Source organism: Salvelinus namaycush, chromosome 14, assembly GCF_016432855.1.
Source record: "Salvelinus namaycush isolate Seneca chromosome 14, SaNama_1.0, whole genome shotgun sequence".
Classification (NCBI taxonomy): Eukaryota; Metazoa; Chordata; class Actinopteri; order Salmoniformes; family Salmonidae; genus Salvelinus; species Salvelinus namaycush.
The window spans coordinates 12,381,522-12,405,199 of NC_052320.1; positions in this window are offsets into that span (position 1 = coordinate 12,381,522).

The following is a 23,678-nucleotide window of genomic DNA, read 5'->3' on the forward strand; positions in this document are numbered from 1 at the left end:
CACTCCTCACTTCATTCAATTTCCCCATGCAGGTTGTCTTTGGTGACAGCATTTTATGAGAAAAGGCATATTGTGCCAGCTTTAAGCAGACTACTGTGCAAAAAAGTGAGGGAACAGCAGAGAGATTGAGACAGAAACAGTTTGAATTGAGGAATGGAGAGAGTACATAGATTTTGAACCAAGATTTCATAGTCGTTAGGGCTAGTTTATGTAAGTAGGGATCCACAGATATTGGATGTCTGACTCAGCCATAGTAGTTGAAAGATATGACACAAGTAAAGTATAAGCAGCAGTGGTTAGTAGTTATGGGCCAGTAACCGAAAGCTCGCTGGTTCGAATCCCCGAGCCGACTAGGTGGGGCGGCAGGGTAGCCTAGTAGTTAGACCGTTGGACTAGTAACCGAAAGGTTGCAAGTTCAAATCTCCGAGCTGACAAGGTACAAATCTGTCGTTCTGCTCCTGAACAGGCAGTTAACCCACTGTTCCTAGGCCGTCATTGAAAATAAGAATTTGTTCTTAACTGACTTGCCTAGTTAAATAAAGGTTAAAAAAAGGTGACACAAATCTGTCGATGTGCCGTTAAACAAGTCACTTAATCCTAATTGCAACTGTATGGCACGCTGAGTAAGAGCGTCTGCTAAATGACAAAAATCTAAATGTGAAAATCTAGCATAGGTATGGGCTATGGCCTACACAGGCATCAAGTCTTACACCACCAAAGGGCCTCAGAGGAGAGTGAATGGAATCTGCACCAGTAGAACTCATACACTGAGTAGACATCAGAAATGGACATCCAGAGGGTTGACAAAAATTTGGGGTGGTGATGTGAGTCAATGTGTGGAAGTGTGTTGTAAGTATCTCTAACACGATTTAAAACATAGTATTTGCTGATGTGAATCACAGTGAAAAGCCATGCTGAAATGCACCCTGAAATGAAATCACACTGAAACCAAAAGCTTACCAAGATGAAACTGCAATTACACCAAATGTATTTATCGCCATCCGTCATGTACGTATTTGTTTGCAGGAAACTAGTTACACGCATGCTGCTGGATCCTAGTTTTATTTGACCTGTGTTTGAATTATTTATGGCATATGACTAGATTGATACTACAGTACACAACATTATGCGATGCAAGTATGTGTCAAATCAAAAGTCCCCTTTCTTTGATCCAATTTGCTGTGGATTCAGCCTGAGCTGTCCATCGTCAGACTACCATTGCTAATGAGATGGGGGGGGGGGGGGGGGGGGGGTAAAATTGAGAGTAGTGGGCTGGCTGTCATCTGCTAGGTGATGGTTTTAAAACTAAGCAGTGATACTTCATTAATTAACCTTCACATTCTATGTAGATCTGCTCATCAAGATGCAGTTAATTAAAGAAAGGTCATTCCAAGGGCTGCTGGGTAGCGGCAGTATTACAATAGAGGAATGGCACTGTTTGAAGCGAGATAACACCGTGGGGAGGGGGCAGGCAGGGGACAGCCAGGGGGACATTTTGGAGACATTCAGAGATAAAATGGCCAACTGGCAGTGGAGTGCTGAATCCAGGCTCTGGCTCTGAACCCTCAGCCTTTCTACCACCCCTCAGACCCACTTTGCAAACATATTTTTTGTTGGTTTTTCATTTCACTTTAGTTTTCTTTTCTTTTTTCCCATACTGTCAAAAAGCTCTAATGGATAAAGCAGAAGTTAAATATTTATCAATCTCAATTGACAGCGACTATCTTTTAGCATCAATGTGTTTTTTACAGTTCACCGGCTTCTCTACCAATTGGGAGCTCTAACCCCACTTTATTTGACCTTGGTTTGTGTCCATAAAACTGCCCTCTTAAATAAATAAAAGGCCAGGAACTGAAGCACAACATGAAATAGTGATGTTTCATCTGTGAGTGAAATCCACTTCCAGGGAGTGACTTATTCATTTTGGTATCTATCTATCTTTACCTCCATCCCTAAAGGCATCATGCATGATATGCAGACAGCCTTGTGTTATGAAGTCCTAAAGTGGACAGTAGATTTGGAGAGTTGCCATAAAAAATCCAGTATTGACAAAACAAGCATGGTTAGTGAATGAGTCTCCTAGAGATATCACCTTGGGTAAGGACATTTATTTGGCCAGTAATATGAATGTGAACAACTTTAGTCTGTTCACTGACCATTCACTGTCCATTGGTCAGGAGGTCAAATTTCTAATAACAAGGACAATGGAAGCTAAGGCTAAAGCTTGTCAGAAATCCTGTCACGTGCACTCCCTCTCTGGCCTCTAGGTCACCAGGCTGCTCGTTATGGCGCACACCTGTCATCATTGTTACGCGCATCAGCGCATAATGACACTCACCTGGACTCCATTACCTCCTTGATTACCTGCCCTATATACAGTTGAAGTCGGAAGTTTACATACACCTTAGCCAAATACATTTAAACTTAGTTTTTCACAATTCCTGAAATGTAATCCTAGTAAAAATTCCCTGTCTTAGGTCAGTTAGGATCACCACTTTATTTTAAGAATGTGAAATGTTAGAATAATAGTAGAGAGAAGGATTTATTTCTGCTTTTATTTCTTTCATCACATTCCCAGTGGGTCAGAAGTTTACATACACTCAATGAGTATTTGGTAGCATTGCCTTTAAATTGTTTAACTTGGGTCAAACATTTCAGGTAGCCTTCCACAAGCTTCCCACAATAAGTTGGGTGAATTTTGACCCATTCCTCCTGACAGAGCTGGTGCAACTGACTCAGGTTTGTAGGCCTCCTTGCTCGCACATGCTTTTTCAGTTCTGCCCACAAATTTTCGATAGGATTGAGGTCAGGGCTTTGTGATGGCCACTCCAATACCTTGACTTTGTTGTTCTTACGCCATTTTGCCACAACTTTGAAAGTATGCTTGGGGTCATTGTCCATTTGGAAGACCCATTTGCGACCAAGCTTTAACTTCCTGACTGATGTCTTGAGATGTTGCTTCAATATATCCACAAACTTTTTCTTTTTCATGATGCCATCTATTTTGTGAAGTGCACCAGTCCCTCCTGCAGCAAAGCACCCCCACAACATGATGCTGCCACCCCCGTGCTTCACGGTTAGGATGGTGTTCTTCGACTTGTAAGCCTCCCCATTTTTCCTCCAAACATAACGATGGCCAAACAGTTCTATTTTTTGTTTCATCAGACCAGAGGACATTTCTCCAAAAAGTACGTTCTTTGTCCCCATGTGCAGTTGCAAACCGTAGTCTGGCTTTTTTATGGCGCTTTTGGAGCAGTGGCTTCTTCCTTGCTGAGCGGCCTTTCAGGTTATGTCAATATAGGACTCGTTTTACTGTGGATATAGATACTTTTGTACCTGTTTCCTCCAGCATCTTCACAAGGTCCTTTGCTGTTGTTCTGGGATTGATTTGCACCTTTAGCACCAAAGTACGTTCATCTCTAGGAGACAGAACGCATCTCCTTCCTGAGCGGTATGACGACTGCGTGGTCCCATGGTGTTTATACTTGCGTACTATTGTTTGTACAGATGAACATGGTACCTTCAGGCGTTTGGAAATTGCTCCCAAGGATGAATCAGACTTGTGGAGGTCTACACTTTTTTTTATAAGGTCTTGGCTGATTTCTTTTGATTTTCCCATGATGTCACGCAAAGAGGCACTGAGTTTGAAGGTAGGCCTTGAATTACATCCACAGGTACACCTCCAATTGACTCAAATGATGTCAATTAGCCTATCAGAAGCTTCTAAAGCCATGACATCATTTTATCTCTAACCTAAGTGTACGTAAACTTCCGACTTCAACTGTATGTCACTCCCTTTGGTTCCTTCCCCAGGCATCATTGTTTCGGTTTCATGTCTGTGAGTTGTGAGTTTTTCTTGTTTTTATATTATGTTTTAATTTATTTATTAAATGATTCACTCCCTGAACTTGTTTCCTGACTCCCAGCGCACACGTTACAGAATGACACATCACCAAAAGGTTTGCGTCAGGGAGTTTTTTGTTTTCATGATGGAGGTGATGTCGGGTCAGGGTGTCAGAACCGGAGCTACCTGGGAGGCCTCAGCCGGTTTGTCAGATTCCCATGCCTCCATGGGTTCCCATGCCTCCATGGGTCTTAGCTGGCTCGCCAGGTTCCCATACCTCAGCGGGATCGACAGGCTTCCATGCCTCAGCGGGTTCGATAGGCTCCCATGCCTCAGCTGGGTGAACAGGTGCCCGTGCCTCGACTGAGGCAACCGGGGAGGTCTCATCAGACTCTCATGCCTCAGCCGGTTCGTCAGGTTTCTGAGGTGACCGGTCCGCTCCTGATCCCTGGGATCGTCCCTGTGGTTGTCGTCCTGCGGCCGGAGCCGCGCGCCGGGGAGGGGGTAATGTCACGTATTCTCTCTCTCTGGCGCTCTATGTCACCATGCTCCTGCGCTTCAGCCGGATCGACAGGTTCCAGCGCCTTAGCAGAGGTGACCGGTCCGCTCCTGATCCCTGGGATCCTCATTTTGGTCGGCATCCTGCGGATGGAGCCACGCGTCGGGGAGGGGGTACTGTCACTTGTGCTCCCTCTCCAGCCTCTAGGTCACCAGGCTGCTCGTTATGGCTCACACCTGTCACCATCGTTACGCGCATCAGCACATGACACTCACCTGGACTCCATCAACTTCTTGATTACCTGCCCTATATACAGTGGGGAGAACAAGTATTTGATACACTGCCGATTTTTCAGGTTTTCCTACTTACAAAGCATGTAGAGGTCTGTAATTTTTATCATAGGTACACTTCAACTGTGAGAGACGGAATCTAAAACAAAAATCCAGAAAATCACATTGTATGATTTTTAAGTAATTAATTTGCATTTTATTGCATGACATAAGTATTTGATACATCAGAAAAGCAGAACTTAATATTTGGTACAGAAACCTTTGTTTGCAATTACAGAGATCATACGTTTCCTGTAGTTCTTGACCAGGTTTGCACACACTGCAGCAGGGAATTTGGCCCACTCCTCCATACAGACCTTCTCCAGATCCTTTCGGGGCTGTCGCTGGGCAATATGGACTTTCAGCTCCCTCCAAAGATTTTCTATTGGGTTCAGGTCTGGCGACTGGCTAGGCCACTCCAGGACCTTGAGATGCTTCTTACGGAGCCACTCCTTAGTTGCCCTGGCTGTGTGTTTCCATGACCCATCTTCAATGCTCTTACTGAGGGAAGAGCAGCACCCCTCAATACGGTGCAGTCGTCCTGTCCCCTTTGCAGAAAAGCTTCCCCAAAGAATGATGTTTCCACCTCCATGCTTCACGGTTGGGATGGTGTTCTTGGGGTTGTACTCATCCTTCTTCTTTCTCCAAACACGGCGAGTGGAGTTTAGACCAAAAAGCTCTATTTTTGTCTCATCAGACCACATGACCTTCTCCCATTCCTCCTCTGGATCATCCAGATGGTCATTGGCAAACTTCAGACGGGCCTGGACATGCGCTGGCTTGAGCAGGGGGACCTTGCGTGCGCTGCAGGATTTTAATCCATGGCGGCGTAGTGTGTTACTAATGGTTTTCTTTGAGACTGTGGTCCCAGCTCTCTTCAGGTCATTGACCAGGTCCTGCCGTGTAGTTCTGGGCTGATCCCTCACCTTCCTCATGATCATTGATGCCCCACGAGGTGAGATCTTGCATGGAGCCCCAGACCGAGGGTGATTGACCGTCATCTTGAACTTCTTCCATTTTCTAATAATTGCGCCAACAGTTGTTGCCTTCTCACCAAGCTGCTTGCCTATTGTCCTGTAGCCCATCCCAGCCTTGTGCAGGTCTACAATGTTATCCCTGATGTCCTTACACAGCTCTCTGGTCTTGGCCATTGTGGAGAGGTTGGAGTCTGTTTGATTGAGTGTGTGGACAGGTGTCTTTTATACAGGTAACGAGTGGAGAACAGGAGGGCAGTGAGAGCAGTGAGAGCCGGAATTCTTACTGGTTGGTAGGTGATCAAATACTTATGTCATGCAATAAAATGCAAATTAATTACTTAAAAATCATACAATGTGATTTTCTGGATTTACAGACCTCTACATGCTTTGTAAGTACGAAAACCTGCCATATCGGCAGTGTATCAAATACTTGTTCTCCCCACTGTATATGTAACTCCCTTTGGTTCCTTCCCCATTGTTTCAGTTTCATGTCTGTGCATTGTTCGTGTTTCTTGTTTTGTATTATGTTTTCATTTATTAAATGATTCACTCCCTGAACTTGTTTCCCGACACATCCACAATGAACTAAATGTGTTCCCTTATACTGGCTCAGCCTCTTGAACCACTGTGGCCTCTCCTTTGTTGGGCAGAATCTGTGAAAGAGCCTTTTTTCATGTTTTCTAGGCGTAACTGCCTCCCCATGTCCATTCAACCCTCCCACGGACATCCATAAATGTCTTTTAAGGATCACTTCCAATAGCTGGTGGGGGTGTTTGTGTATCCCCCACCCCTCCTTATGATACAGTAACTGCTGACCCCGGACAGAGCACCATTACATCATGCAAGGAGAAGGTCGGGCTCTCTCTCCTGCCTCCTTATTGGGCACGACCGACGGTTGCTAGTTGGAGAGACATTACCGCGGGCCTCTGCAATAATTTATCCTAAGAGCACTGCGATCTGCCATGTAGCCCCTGAGAGAGCTGCAGTACTTTATCAGCCTGCCTGTAAATCAGCCATGTCTGGGTGCTGTCTGCACCATTGTTTGATCTCTTTCAGACACTCTAATAATCTGCTCCCCTCTGATTGATACCTTCACACAACAAAGCGCATTACACCAGCAAACCATAGGAGCCATCAAAGTGTGTGTGTGTGTAATGTAGTGTTTTTCAACTGGTCATCAGTATGGCCAGTGGCCTGAGGAGGGGAGAATAGGAGAGGAATGAGTCTCTGAACGAATGATAGGTTAATGGGTTCGCAAAATGATCATTGGTTGAAGGGAGAGGCGGGGAAAAGGACAGAAAGTCACTGCAGCCATAACCCTCAACAAAAAATACCCTGAAAAGAATGAGAGAGCCATTGAAACAGTCAGGTTTCTGCAGCAGACATATTTCTTCCCAGACTAAATGTTGATTTCGATCATGTATAGTTTAACATCTCTTACGTAAAGAACCATAACTGATTCAACATATTGTTGTCCTTAGAAAGGGCACTGGTTCGAATACCCGAGCCGACAAGGTGAAAAGTCTGTGCCCTTGAGCAAGGCACATCATTTTCTCCATGGGCGCCATAGTACCTTGGCTGACCCTGTAAAACAATAGATTTCACTGCACCTATCCAGTGTATGTGACAATAAAATATTTATTATTGTTATTATACATATGCTAATCCTGGATTAAAGTCATAAATAATGTTAGCTTCTAAACAACAATCTTACAGAAAAAATATTGTTGTAATTGCCTCTTTGGCCTAGTACATAGATATATTTCAGATTGGAATGTTCATACTGTAACAAATACAGTATATCTTTTCGATCTGACTGGTTGTATATTCTTGGTAAAATGCTGTTTTGTTTTATTTAATTCACAGCCTCCCATCAAAGTGAAATGCATCCTTCCAAATTACATTCCAACTCCTCCTTGATATTTGTCATTTACTGTACAATGGAGAGCAATGTCCCATTCAACAATACCCCTACAATTTGTGCTATAGTCCACGGCTTTGAAATGTCATTGGTTTGAGTGTGACACAAAAACATAACTCAACCTCATCCACCATTCTGTGATATTAGACAACATGGCTTCCAATTACTCAGCTCCGAATTCAATAGATATTTTGTCTGCATTGAAATATAGTGGTTTGAATTCAATCCAGAAAGTGCTGCCACTTTAGAGACCACTTCAAAACAGTATCCTGCATAAGTAAATGCATGAACATAGCTAAACTGAATGACTAAACTGAATAGAAAGAAGAAGAAACTATACTATGAAACAAAGATAAATTACATAAAGAATGTAAAAATGTTGGGCAAAAAGGCAAACTCCGCTCCATTCATTGAATCAGATGGCTCATTCATCACAAAACCCACTGATATTGTTAACCACTTTAATGACTTTTTAATTGGCAAGATTAGCAAACTTAGGCATGACATGCCAGCAACAAATGCTGACACTACACATCAAAGTATATCTGACCAAATTATGAAAGTCAAGGATTGTAATTTTGAATTCCGTAAAGTGAGTGTGGAAAAGTTGAAACAATTATTGTTGTCTATCAACAATGACAAGCCACTGGGGTCTGACAACTTGGATGGAAAATTACTGAGGATAATAGCAGATGATATTGCCATTCCTATTTGCCATAGCTTCAGTTTAAGACTACTAGAAAGTGTGTGCCCTCAGGCCTGGAGGGAAGCAAAAGTAAAGCCCCCTAAGCTGGCTCAAATAGCCGACCAATCAGCCTGTTACCAACCCTTAGTACACTTTCGGAAAAAAATGTGTTTGACCAGATACAATGCTATTTTACAGTAAACAAATTGACAAAAGACTTTTAGCACGCTTAAAGGGAAGGACATTCAACAAGCACAGAACTTACAGAAATGACTGATGATTGCTGAGAGAAATTGATATTAAAAAGATTGTGGGGGCTGTTTTGTTAGACTTCAGTGTGGCTTTTGACATTATCAATCATAGTCTGCTGCTATAAAAACATATGTGTTATGGCTTTACACCCCCTGCTACATTGTGGATGAAGAGTTACCTGTCTAACAGAACACATAGGGTGTTTTTTAATGGAAGCCTATCCAACATAATCCAGGTAGAATCAGGAACTCCCCAGGACAGCTGTCTAGGACCCTTCCTTTCAATATTTTCTAATGATCCAATGCGAACTCCAAAAAGACCACGTGCAAATATAATTTTTTATATACTTATCTTTTATATACTGTCTTTGTGTTTCTTCATATCTCCACAGTGCACCTCCTCCACCTACCTACAGTACCTGATCTGTGATTTAGCAGGACAGACAGACACATCACACTGCTGCTGCTGCCTGGAGGGCACTGTAAATATCACCTTTCTTGTTATCTCCAAGACCTGTTTTTCCCATAAATAGGGGAATATGTAACTCAATATACTGTCGGATAAAGCCATTCGCTTTCAGAGGACATTGTATGTGACCTGTCTTAGTGCCCCAGTTAGGTATGAACATAAAGATGAATAAGTAATGGAGATACAGATAATATTTTTCTTCAGATCCCTTTTTAAATGTTAGATTAAAGCTCTAATCTTTAATGCTGCAATGTCTGTTTTGGGATATAACAACAACAAAAGTTACTGCAAACAACAATTGCAGACATCATTGCAGACGCTACAGAAACACAGGACAGCAGAATATGTGCTAGTATTTTTTTACTACCTCCATGTAGTCCACAAAACAAAAACAATAACAAAGGTGCTGTGGCGGACAGTGGAACTGTTTCCCCTAATTCAGATTCTATCTTTAAAGTTACTGATCACAGTGTAAGTGGTCATGCTAAACGGATTGTCCAAGAACAAAAAGTACTTTGTGTTTTTGTGCATTATTTATATTGTTAGATTCTGTGATATCACGACATACTCCAGTGTAGAAGGTATGGATTCTGTTGGAAAAGTGCCTATAACCTCTTGGCACGTTCCGAATTCAGAAATTAAAATACATCTCTGCTCTGAACAATAATATTGTCATGACGTTGGCCTGTGGGTAGGTTTATGACAGTCATAAATACCTCTTTCCCCCTTTTTCTCTCTCCCTACTATAACTGATGTGACATAAGGAAACCCATGGGTTAACATAGAGATTCTGGGTAACATCAGAAGTTGGGGGAAATGAACTATATTCTGGTAATCCGACCAACTGAACATATGCGGTGGTACTTAAGGTATATTATGTCAGTTCGGTTGCCCTCTGACACATTCTCATGAATGATAGAATGACATAAACTCTACTGTGGAAAGTCTAAATGTCAGAGATATCGGATTCACATGGAATTGTTGTTTAATTCAAATGTTTGAATATGACATTATTTGTGAAGAGGTGAAATGTAATTTTAGCTTCCAAATGAGAGATCTGGACTTTCATAAGTGTTCCTCTGCTCACAGTGGCCCGCCCCTGTGAAGAGGCATGGGTTATAAACTTTTCAGACACACCCCTCTCCCTCCACTATAAAAGCCATTGACAAGAATATAACTTTCTGTTCCGGGTACACTAGGATGACGGTCCGGTGTCAGAATGGTTCAGATAATAACTACAGAACTAAGCCAACATCAGCATGGACTTTGATTGTGAATGGTATGAACTTTGAACTCGTATTCACTACAGAAGTGATATCTCTTAGCCGTTGAGTTAGCAACAGCTAAACGCAGGTTAGGAAGGAATTTTGAGTATCCCGTCTACTACACACAACGTTCCTCCAACGTATCCAGTAAGGCATCAGAGACATTCTTCAAAGGACAGAGGACTCGGGTTGGCGACACGGTCCATCTACCACCAACCTACTGAAGCGCAGCTCAGAGTAAATATTTATTGCATTTTCCTTTTTGAATGGGCGGTAATTTAGAATGCATAAGATACTGTATTTACGATAGCACAGCTCGCCTATGTTCCAGTCTCCCGCTCTTTCACTAGGACTCAGCCCCTTCCCTTTGTGTAACAAGCTGTCATATCTATTCCGCCCGCTAGGGACGTTTTTCTGTATGACGTAATTTGTGATCAAGTTATGATTTAATTGTATATGTGTGATTCTGTGTGATTTTCGCGGAACAGAAGTCCCGCACCGGGTAGTTCCGTTTTATTTCAGCGTGTGAAGTCAGTGACTGCTGAAGTGTGCCCAGTATATTCGTTCATGAAGAATTATCCAGTTCACACTCAAGTCATTACTTATGATATCCAGACGAATATCAATGTCTTATCCAATTGAACTAATAAGTGTAAATCTGGCCATTTACATTCTGAAATAGATATTTTAAATAATATCCAAATTGTTGAGTTCTCTAAATAAGACATTGCAAACTTTTTCCAAACTAATCTAGATGAAGCAACTTCTCAGGTTAATTAAAGTTTAATTCACAAATTGCCTATACAGGTTTGATTTATAATTAAATTGATTAATCAGTAAAATTTGGGTTTTTCAAAACCCATTCAGTAATCCAGTACTGACAGAAGCCCCGCCCCAGCGGGAATCCCATGTGGTTTCGGCCTTAGGGAGAAGTGCCACAGTGTTGAATGTTCCCAACATTTGGTCTGCTGTTTACACTTATGATATCCAATCAACAGAGATTGTATGGATTATCGTCTCATTCAATTTCATAAGTCAAATTGTTGAACATAATTTAATGTTCTTCCAATCAAATGAGACACTTTTAAACTTCTCATATTAACCTAGATTAAGCACTTCTCAGGTTAATTAAAGTTTAATTCACAAATCGCCTATACAGGTAGGATTAATCATTGGCATTGATTAATTAATTCAATTTGCTTTTGTAAATTAATTCACGTCCAACTTCCACATTACTGGTACAGTACTGGTAGTTCGTCAACATCTATAAATAGATTAAACTGGTCTTTGCAGCTTCCAATGAATTCCAAACTTTGAATAAATTTAGGGAACATTTTTCCTCTAAACTTTTCTAATAATGTGCAAGCTATTAAAGGAGGTGGTCACCACTCCTTCGCTAAGTAGTGAACCTCCACCCATAAAAGGATTGATCTCTGACCTCAGCAGCGATACCAACCCCAATTATGCCGTTAGCGAAAAAACAGCCGAAATTGCGAACGCTCTCCAAAATCAACCATCAAACGCAGGCTTCGTGACGGTTCTCCCCACTTTTGCACTGATGTATCGCCATAAAAATGTGGCATCGGTTCAATACCACCGTGCACAGCTAAAGCACGATAGCTCACTGGCTAACATCAGGGGACAGGTGGAGAGAACTGAGCCACTATTGACAAAAGCAGGAAATGAAAACATTCTGCTAGTCGAGGAACTGCGTCTGAAATCTGAACAATTGAAAGTAATTGCAAATACTTATGACGATGAAAGAGCACAAACTCTTCAACAAAATCGTTGTCTCCAGGAACAACTCGAATTAGCCAAAACTAAATACGAGGTAGTCCACTCCAAACTAGATAAATCTGTTGAGTTATCTACAAATAGGAGCGCGCAATTTGATAACATGCAGGCAGTTTTATTGAACGTTACTCAGAGTAACACGGTTCTACTCAAAATTCTGCAGACCAAAGACGATCAGTTGATGAACACAATGACGAAGTTGGATGACAAATCAGCAGAACTCATTGAAGTCGCTGAACAAATGAACGATGAGAAAACTCGGGTGATGAAGATGGAAATCTTGATTTCTAAGCAAGCGGAAGAAATCTCATCCCTGAATCTCTCACTCCGTACTCAAGACCTCTATTTGCAAACCATGACAGATAAGTTTGAGACCGAAAGGAGCAAGTGCGACACTCACGTGTCCAAAATCAGTACTCTAAGCGCTCAAGTGGACTCTGCAATGCAGCAGAATACCACCCTTAGGTACCATCTGGAGGAAGTCCAGAAGGGTCACGCTCTACAGCGTGACTATCCATCCAAGCAACCGGAGCCCGGTACTCAAAGGAGTGAAGACGATAGGTTTCAGACATTGCCTCCGTCAGGTGTCCCCCAGTCTTCTCCGCTTGGCCATTCGGCACTGAGTAATATGGCGCCTCTTGGCCAACAAAGCCAAAGCTTGGCTTCTCCTCTTGGCCTTTTGGCCCCACTTTCCCCACAGGATAAAGCCCACCCTCTCCGCCCGCTTGACGCGGAATACCTTGACAAACTCGTCAAGTATTTCCCCACCTTTGACCCCGTTCCAGGTCAGCCAAACGATACTGAGACGTTCCTAGCTGACATAGAGGACGCGTTGGATGGCTACCCGAACGCTACGGGTTCTGACAGGGTTTACCTGTTGAAGTGAACGTCGAATAGACACGTGACAAGGTTCATTCGCCTACAACAGCAACACATGCTAAATGACTACGCTAAACTTGCCACAGCTTTGAAATTAGAATTCAGTGGTTCTGCAACTCGCAAACACGATAGCTCACTGGCTAACACGGTCAAACAAGCTCGGAATGAACACCCACAAGCTTACTATCATAGGCTTCGTTCAGCTTACTTTGGCCTACTCACTGAAACAGGCATGGAAGACCTGTTACCATTTAAACAAATGTTCCTGTCGAACATGTATCCCACCTTCATTACCTACTTGGGCCCTGCAGCCCACATTGGCTTGCCTATCTTACAACTCAGAGAGCTTGCAAGCACAGCTTTTGAGGCATCAAAAGCTCGCAACGCCAAGAGGCCTGACCACTCGGTTTTGAAGTTTGACCAGGAGCACTCACTCCAGTCAGAGGGTGCATTATCAGGTATTGGAGCGTTAAGAGATGACGCACAACAACAGTTTCTACCACGAAACCATGATTCCAATAACCTCCGCAGTCGAAATAACTGTAAAGCACGTCGCCATCAAAACGACTACCGCTACAATCGACCTGTTCACTACGTTCCTGCACCCAACCCACACAAAGTGTCAGAGCACAAGGGTAACAAAGGGTTGAAGTATGATCAAAACGTAGACCAATGTTCTCCAGAAGTTCCACTAGGTGAAGAACTAAAACGAGAAACATTTGAGAAAAGGGTAAAAGATAAGTCACAAGGACTAGACAGGGAATTACCGGACTCCAGGTCCGCAGGAATTAACACCCATAGCAAGGACGTTAAAATTCAAATCCCTCCTTCTTTCACTCGAGACCCTATCCAGGGCCCGATTGACCAAGAAACAAGCCCACGGGCTTCGTCTATAAACTCTGATACAAAGGTTGCGAAGAAAAAGGTCAAACGCTTCGTTAAAGCCAAGCCCACTCAAAATCGTAAAAGTCAATCTGCTTCCACCTTGAACAGAATTGACACATCACGTTGTTGCGAAAGACCACTCCACTTTGTGGGGAATATGTCCACTAAACACGAATCGAAACGACCATACCTGGAAACAGTCCTGGAGGACTGCTTAACTTGTCATGCGCTAATCGATTCGGGTGCGACAATATCACTCATCTCTCAAACATTGTTTGATGATCTAAAAAGGGCTTTGAAGCCAACTAAACGTTGGTTAAAAGTGGAACGATGCGATACTACACTTCGAGGGGTCACTCAGACTACCTCGCCTCTCACATTGAGAGTCATGCTGAAACTACACTTCAAGGACTTATCGCTCGTCCACCCTGTGTATGTTACTAGCCTCGAAACTGTACCCCTGCTACTTGGAGCAGACTTGATGGATCGGTTACTCCCATTGATGGATTGGAAAACCAACCAGGTATGGTCACAGGCCACAGTGCCTTCTCCACTGACCACACTGTCTTCCCCTAACGCTAGCTGCAACACAGTCAGTCACGAGGGATATCTGTCAAAAGCACCCCTTGGGAAAAAGACGTTTAAAACCCTCTTGGGGCAGAATCCGATCCAAGGAGATATTACGATAGCTCAACACATTCCATCAGCCAATCTGATTGACAATTCTTTTCATGATTTCGAGCCAGCTGTCTCTGTGAATGAGCTACTTCCCTCCTCCGTGCAGTCGTGCAATACGGTAGTTGAGATGAACTCCTCTTGCCCTTCGGACATTTCCGCAAGCACTGCGGCTGTCTCAGCAAGAAAAACATTTATGCGCAGAGTATACTCTGCTTCCGATGATACACCTTCCGCTTTGTGGGGGACTGTCAACCCTTACAATGACACTAATGGCGTCAGTCCAGCAACTGACCCGATGACTCCCACTGGTGAAACACTTTGCGATATCACAGACCGATATCCTCGTCTCACTTCGCAGGTACTGAAGCGGTTGCCACACGCGGTAGTGACTGACAGACCTCGACAGCCACTAAGGGTGTTGGAGCACAAACACCAGGAGATTTGGTTGAAAGGTTGCAGCCATTCTCATAATAACGCGGCCACTGACAACTCGTACATAGGGTCCGAACCTTTCGTTTGCGCCTCGGATACCAACACCACATGCTGGTGGGGGGGTCCCGAGACACAAAGGGGGGGAATAGTAGCCCAGACCCATGATGAGCCTTACCGAGGCCGGTGGGGGGGTCGAGACTACGGACAACACCGCACGAGGCCGCCAGAGCATAAATCAAATCTAGTTGTAAACTCCCCTTTGAGAACAGTGAGGAGCAGACAGGCCCCTAGACGGGGATTATCTTAGAACACATCGAAGATATTACTGAGGTGTACCACACTGGTCGTAAAGGAAGTCCAGTGGACTTGTCCACCTCCAAAACAAATGGCAACAATAATCTTTCCTTGCCATGTGTAGTAGTCACTACAAGACAACTAGTAAAATGCTCTAATCATGTATTCCTGTAGGATAACATTTCAGAATAAATCGGTAGGACAACTGGACCCCTTGAGTACCAGTACCAATACCACAGTCAGCCCAGCAACACTCAGTAAGAGAATTAGTAACCTCACAAGTTAAATTGCTATTGATAATAACAACATAGGAGTCACTCAGAGTGCAGCGCGGGGAAGGGAATCTCCATTGCACTCATCCAATGGTTACACACGCCACTAATAAATAGAATCCTCCGTACAGGAGAAAAAGTTATTAGAAGTCAGGAACCACGATCACACCACGTACGACTGGTCTAATACTTACAGTACTTCCGTCATGAGGTTAGCTCCTCCGTGGATAACATAGCTATGAAGTATATTTCTTCATATCTACCTCCACTACAATAGTGGAAGACAGTGACTGGTAGTAAAACCACTACAGACTCCCTCGACACCAATTCTGACTGACCTCCAGGCATTGACCTGAAAATTACCTGACTACGTCAGACTCATTCTGAACAAGTTGTAATCTGCCAGAATACTTGGTTTCCTTCCCTTGGCATGTGTGCTTGCGTAAGCATAAATGCACATGTACAACGGAACATCCAATTAGGATTTATGCTAGGATCACTTAAGGGTCCGAGCAAAATACCAGCCTTAGTAAAGTTGAACATTTATTTTGAGGCCTTTAACTCTACAGCTACAGAACTCACCAGTTTTCTTCTCAGAAGTCCATAGGTCATCCCTGTAGACTGCCCAAAACTAGTGCCTTACAGCTGTAGACGTATCATATAGTTATCAACTTAGGATAGTACCTTAACCAACACCCCGCAAATTAGAAGAGCCCTAGATATGACATTAGACAATGCCATGATAGGGTCATTTTGCCAAGACCATGGACGTAGATAGAATACAGTCCAATTAGATGGTTAAGGTGGTATAACTATATTTTGTTTATTTATGCTTTCATTTAATTTTGTTTCATTTTCTTCGGCATGTAGAAAGTGATAGAGCCATAAACAACTTCCCCATACAACCATCAGTTAGTGCCACAACGCCGCTCATTTGGGAGGAAATGTAATGATATATTTCATGAGTGTGTGTACGTTGTTAACATCTGCCTAAGTTACTGCCCAGATCTTCCAGTCTGGACGACCAGACGACGGGTCCGGAACGGCGATCCCAATCCGGACCTCCGCTGCCCAGCCATGGAGCAGACTTCTTCATTTGCTGACACCCTACCCGGGTCGACCACACCAGAGGGGGGACTGCAACAGCGATCACCAACTGGACATCTGCTGTCCAGCCATGGAGCAGACTTCTTCATTCGCAGAAACCCTACCTGGGTCGACCACCAGATGGGGACCACAACGATGGTCCACAACCAGGACAACCCACGGTCATTTGTATGTTGGTTTGCAACATGCAGGTTAATCGCAAGATTGAACCCAACATGGGGGGACTGTCATGACGTTGGCCTGTGGGTAGGTTTATGACAGTCATAAATACCTCTTTCCCCCTTTTTCTCTCTCCCTACTATAACTGATGTGACATAAGGAAACCCATGGGTTAACATAGAGATTCTGGGTAACGTCAGAAGTTTGGGGAAATGAACTATATTCTGGTAATCCGACCAACTGAACATATGCGGGGGTACTTAAGGTATATTATGTCAGTTCGGTTGCCCTCTGACACATTCTCATCAATGATAGAATGACATAAACTCTACTGTGGAAAGTCTAAATGTCAGAGATATCGGATTCACATGGAATTGTTGTTTAATTCAAATGTTTGAATATGACATTATTTGTGAAGAGGTGAAATGTTAGCTTCCAAATGAGAGATCTGGACTTTCATAAGTGTTCCTCTGCTCACAGTGGCCCGCCCCTGTGAAGAGGCATGGGTTATAAACTTTTCAGACACACCCCTCTCCCTCCACTATAAAAGCCATTGACAAGAATATAACTTTCTGTTCCGGGTACACTAGGATGACGGTCCGGTGTCAGAATGGTTCAGATAATAACTACAGAACTAAGCCAACATCAGCATGGACTTTGATTGTGAATGGTATGAACTTTGAACTCGTATTCACTACAGAAGTGATATCTCCTAGCCGTTGAGTTAGCAACAGCTAAACGCAGGTTAGGAAGGAATTTTGAGTATCCCATCTACTACACACAACGTTCCTCCAACGTATCCAGTAAGGCATCAGAGACATTCTTCAAAGGTCAGAGGACTCGGGTTGGCGACACGGTCCATCTACCACCAACCTACTGAAGCGCAGCTCAGAGTAAATATTTATTGCATTTTCCTTTTCGAATGGGCGGTAATTTAGAATGCATAAGATACTGTATTTACGATAGCACAGCTCGCCTATGTTCCAGTCTCCCGCTCTTTCACTAGGACTCAGCCCCTTCCCTTTGTGTAACAAGCTGTCATATCTATTCCGCCCGCTAGGGACGTTTTTCTGTATGACGTAATTTGTGATCAAGTTATGATTTAATTGTATATGTGTGATTCTGTGTGATTAGTTAGGTATTTAGTAAATAAATAATTAAACCCAATTTTGTATTGCTGATTCAACTTGTTAGCCAGGATTCTTGCAGATAATCAAGGATTTACAACTTTCAGATGAGACTGAATAAAATGACGATTAATGTGACTGTTATGGATGTAAAATCTTACTAAATCTTTAAGAGTTTATTCGGAAGATAACAGCTCTATAAATATTCTTTCGTGGTGTCCCTCTCTAGTTAATTAATATTTACATGATTAGTTCAATCAGGTAATATTAATTACGGAGAAATTATTTTATAGAATGGCATGTCATAGCAATTAATCTGGCATAGTCAAAGACACGACAATATTGTTACTTCAACTGACTGACATAACAATTTCAACTGGGTACAAGGCCCTCCCCCGCCACCCCTTTCAGCAAATCAGATCACTCCTCCATTTTGCTCCTCCTCTACTATATAGGCAGAAACTTAAGCAGGAAGTACCCATGGTAAGGACTGTTCAACATTCGTCTGACCAATTGGAACCTATGCTTAAAGATCGCTTTAATCACGCGAACTGGAAAATATTCCGGGTTGTCTCTGAGAATAGTATTGACGTATACACTGACTCAGTGACTGTGTTCATCGGGAAGTGTTCCCACTGTGACAGCATTCACTCAAAACTGAAAGCGCGAACCACCGCATTTAACCACGGCAAGGTGACTGGGAACATGGACGTGTACAAAGACCAGCTATGCCCTCTGTAAGACAATCAAAGAGGCAAAACAACAGTACAGGGACAAAATAGAGTCGCAATTAAACGGTTCAGACACGAGACGTATGTGGCAGGGACTCCAGACAATCAAGGATTATAAAGGGAAAACCAGCCATGTCGTGGACACCACCGCCTCGTTCCCGGACAAGCTAAACACCTTCTTCGCCCGCTTTGAGGAAAACACTGAGCCGCCGCTCACAAGGACTATGACCTCTCGTTCTCCGTGGCAGACATAAGTAAGATATTTAAGCGTGTTAACCCTTGCAAGGCTGCCGGCCTAGACGGCATCCCAAGTTGCGTCTTCAGAGCATGTGCAGACCAGCTGGTTGGAGTGTTTACGGACATATTCAATCTATCCCTATTGCAGTCTGTTGTTCCCACTTGCTTCAAGATGTCCACCATTATTACTGTACCCAAGAAAGTGAAGGTGCCCAAACTAAATGACTCACTTCTGTCATCATGAAGTGCTTTGAGAGGCTAGTTAAGGATCATATCAACTCCACCTTACTTGACACCCTAGACCAGGCCTGGGCAACTCCAGTCCTCGGGGGCCTGATTGGTGTCACACTTTTGCCCCAGCCCCACCTAACACACCTGACTCCAATAATCAACTAATCATGATCTTCAGTTAAAAATGCAAATAGTTTAAAATCAGGTGTGTTTGATAGGGATGGGGGGAAAAGTGTGACACCAATCAGGCCCTCGAGGACTGGAGTTGCCCAGGCCTGCCCTAGACCCACTACAGTTTGCATACCGCCCCAAGAGATCCACGGATGACGCAATCGCCATCACACTGCATACATACTGCCTTATCCCATCTGGACAAGAGGAATACCTATGTAAGAATGCTGTTCATTGACTACAGTTCAACCTTCAACACCATAGTTTCCTCCAAGCTGATCAGTAAGCACAGGGCCCTGGGTCTTTACCCCGCCCTGTGCAACTGTGTCCTGGACTTCCTGACGGGCCGACCTAAGGGGGTGAAGGTAGGCAACAACACCTCCTGTACTCCCTGTTCACCCATGACTGCATGGCCAACTCAATCATCAAGTTTGCTGACGACACAGCAGCCTGATTACCAACAACGATGAGACAGCCTACAGGGAGAAGGTAAGGGCCCTTGCAGAGTGTTGCAAGGAAAAAAAACTCTCCCTCAACGTCAACAAAACAAAGGAGCTGAACGTGGACTTCAGGAGACAGCAGAGAGAGCACAGCCCCAACCACATCGACGGGGTCGCAGTGGAGAGGGTGAAAAGCTTCAAGTTCCTCAGTGTGCACATACAGTTGAAGTCGGAAGTTTACATACACCTAAGCCAAATACATTTAAAATCAGTTTTTCACAATTCCTGACATTTAATCCTAGTAAAAATTCCCTGTCTTAGGTCAGTCATGATCACCACTTTATTTTAAGAATGTGAAATGTCAGAATAATAGTATAGAGAATTTTTTATTTCAGCTTTTATTTCTTTCATCACATTCCCAGTGGGTCAGAAGTTTACATACACTCAGTTAGTATTTGGTAGCATTGCTTTTCAATTGTTTAACTTGGGTCAAAACGTTTTGAGTAGCCTTCCACAAGCTTCCCACAATAAGTTGGGTGAATTTTGGCCCATTCCTCCTGACAGAGCTTGTGTAACTGAGTCAGGTTTATCGGCCTCCTTGCTCGCACATGCTTTTTCAATTCTGCCCACAAATGTTCTATAGGATTGAGGTCAGGGCTTTGTGATGGCCACTCCAATACCTTGACTTTGTTGTCCTTAAGCCATTTTGCCACAACTTTGGAAGTATGCTTGGGGTCAATGTCCATTTGGAAGACCCATTTGCGACCAAGTTTTAACTTCCTGACTGATGTCTTGAGATGTTGCTTCAATATATCCACATAATTGTCCTCCCTCATGATGCATTCTATTTTGTGATGTTCACCAGTCCCTCCTACAGCAAAGCACCCCCACTACATGATGCTGCCACCCCGTGATTCACGGTTAGGATGGTGTTCTTTGTCTTGCAAGCCTCCCCCTTTTTCCTCCAAAAATAACAATGGCCAAACAGTTCTATTTTTGTATAAATCAGACCAGAGGACAGTGACTTCTTCATCCTTGCTGAGCGGCCTTTCAGTTTATGTCGATATAGGTCCTGTTTTACTGTGGATATAGATAATTTTGTACCGGTTTCCTCCAGCATCTTCACAAGGTCCTTTGCTGTTGTTCTGGGATTGATTTGCACTTTTAGCACCAAAGTACGTTCATCTCTAGGAGGCAGAACGCCTCTCCTTCCTGAGCGGCTGGGTGATCCCATGGTGTTTATACTTGCATACTATTGTTTGTACAGATGAACGTGGTACCTTCAGGCGTTTGGAAATTGCTCCCAAGGATGAACCAGACTTGTGGAGGTCTACCAGACTTGTGGAGGTCTTGGCTGATTTCTTTTGATTTTCCCATGATGTTAAGCAAAGAGGCACTGAGTTTGAAGGTAGGCCTTGAAATACATCCACTGGTACACCTCCAACTGACTCAAATGATGTCAATTAGCCTATCAGAAGCTTCTAAAGCCATCATTTTCTGGAATTTTCCAAGTTGTGTAAAGGCACAGTCAACTTAGTGTATGTAAACTTCTGACCCACTGGAATTGTGATACAGTGAATTAGAAGTGAAATAATCTGTCTGTAAACAATTGTTGGAAAATGATTTGTGTCATGCACAAAGTAGATGTCCTAACCAACTTGCCAAAACTATAGTTTATTTACAAGGAATTTGTGGAATTTGTGGAGTGGTTCAAAAACGAGTTTTAATGACTCCAACCTAAGTGTATGTATACTTCCGACTTCAACTGTAACTGACAACCTGAAATGGTCCATTCACACAGACAATGTGGTGAAGAAGGCACAATAGCGCCTTTTCAACCTCAGCCTGATGAAATTCGGCTTAGCCCCTAAGACACTCACAAAATTCTACAGCTGCACCATTGAGAGCATTCTGTCGGACTGTACCACCGCCTGGTATGGGAAGTGCACCATCCACAACCGCAGGGTTCTCCAGAGGGTGGTGCTGTCTGCCCAACGCATCACCGGGGGCACGCTGTCTGCCCTCCAGGACATCTCCTGCAATGGTGTCAAAGGAAGGCCAAGAAGATCATCAAGGACCTCTGTAACCCGAGCCACGGCCTGTTCACCCTGCTACCATCTAGAAAGCGGAGACAGTACAGGTGCATCAAAGCTTGGACAGAAAGACTGAAAAACTGCTTATATCTCCAGGCTATCAGTCTGCTAATCCTTTTAGAGTCTATTGACACACCCGTGCCTGGGCTCCGTCTCAATCCACCACATCCGCCTTCCACATCTATGGTGGAAAGTGACAGAACTACAGAGCTGTTTGTCAGACCAGGAGATATTCTTGGTAAGAATCTCCAGTGTAGATTTCGCCTCGTTTTTTTAGGTTTTTGTCTGTTGAAAGGTGAATTCATCTCCCCTTGTTGGTGGAAAGCAGACTGAACCAGGTTTTCCTCTAGGATTTTGCCTGTGCTTAGCTCTATTACATGTATTTTTTATCCTGATAAAACTCCCCAGTCCTAACGATTACAAGCATACCCATAACATGATGCAGCAACCACTATGCTTGAAAATATGGAGGGTGGTGCTCAGTAATGTGTTGTATTGGATTTGCTCCAAACATAACACTTTGTATTCAGGACAAAACGTGAATTGCTTAGCCACATTTGTGGCAGTATTACTTTAGTGCCTTGTTGCAAACAGGATGCATGTTTTGGAAAAAATGTATTCTCTACAGACTTCCTTCTTTCACTCTGTCAATTAGGTTAGTATTGTGGAGTAACTACAATGAGGAGAAAACTGAGGATGGATTAACCAATCACAGCCAAATGGTGAAATTCCTGAGCGGTTTCCTTATGAAGGACACCTGTATCCTTTTAGTGACTGGGTGTATTGATATACAAATTAAAGTGTAATTGATAACTTCTCCATGCTCAAAGGTATGTTCAATGTCTGCTTTTCCCCCTCCCCCCATCTAGGTGCCCTTCATTGTGAGGCATTGGAAAACCTCCCTGGTCTTTGTGGTTGAATCTGTGTTTGAAATTCACTGCTCGACTGAGGGACCTTTCAGATATTTTTTTTTGTGGGGTACAGAAATGAGGTAGTCATATTTACTGTAGGCTTGCCATAACAAAGGGGTTGCATACTCATTGACCCAAGACTTTTCAGCTTTAAATTTTTAATTAATAAAAAATAAATAAAACATAATTCCACTTAGAAATTATGGGATGTTGTGTCTAGGCCAATTACAAAAAATCGCAATTGAATCCATTTTAAATTCAGGCTGTAACACAACAAAATGTGGTAAAAGTCTGTGAATACTTTTTGAAGACAATGTATGTCCAAAAAACTACAATATTTTCTGAGCTTTCTTATATCTCCAAGATAGATATTGGACAGACACTTATCAACATTTTGAAGTGAGCAAGTACAGTATGAAAATACATCTGTACTACCCTTGAGGTACAACCCTTGTCATTTTGTTCTCTCTTTCAGGCAACTATTACCAGTTACAAATCACTTTTGAAAATCTACTTACCATAATACCATGGTTATAGAGCAGTGTATGTCTTATTAAGACTACCTTTACCACAATACCTTAGTTATAGAGCTGTGTATGTCTTAGTAAGACTACCCTTATCGTAATACCTTAGTTCTAGAGCTGTGTATGTCTATTAGTAAGACTACCCTTACCATAAAACATTAGATATAGAGTGGTGTATGTCTTTTTTTATTTTATTTTAATTTCATTTTTCTTAAAGGGTGGATCAGCTTTAATATTGAGGACAGATTGATGCTTCCATTAATGTAATTGTCTGCATCATTTCCAATCCCCCATATTTTTTTGTGTAAATAGAAAAAAAAGAAACGTCCTCTCACTGTCAACTGCGTTTATTTTCAGCAAACTTAACATGTGTAAATATTTGTATGAACATAAGATTCAACAACTGAGACATAAACTGAACAAGTTCCACAGACATGTGACTAACAGAAATGGAATAATGTGTCCCTGAACAA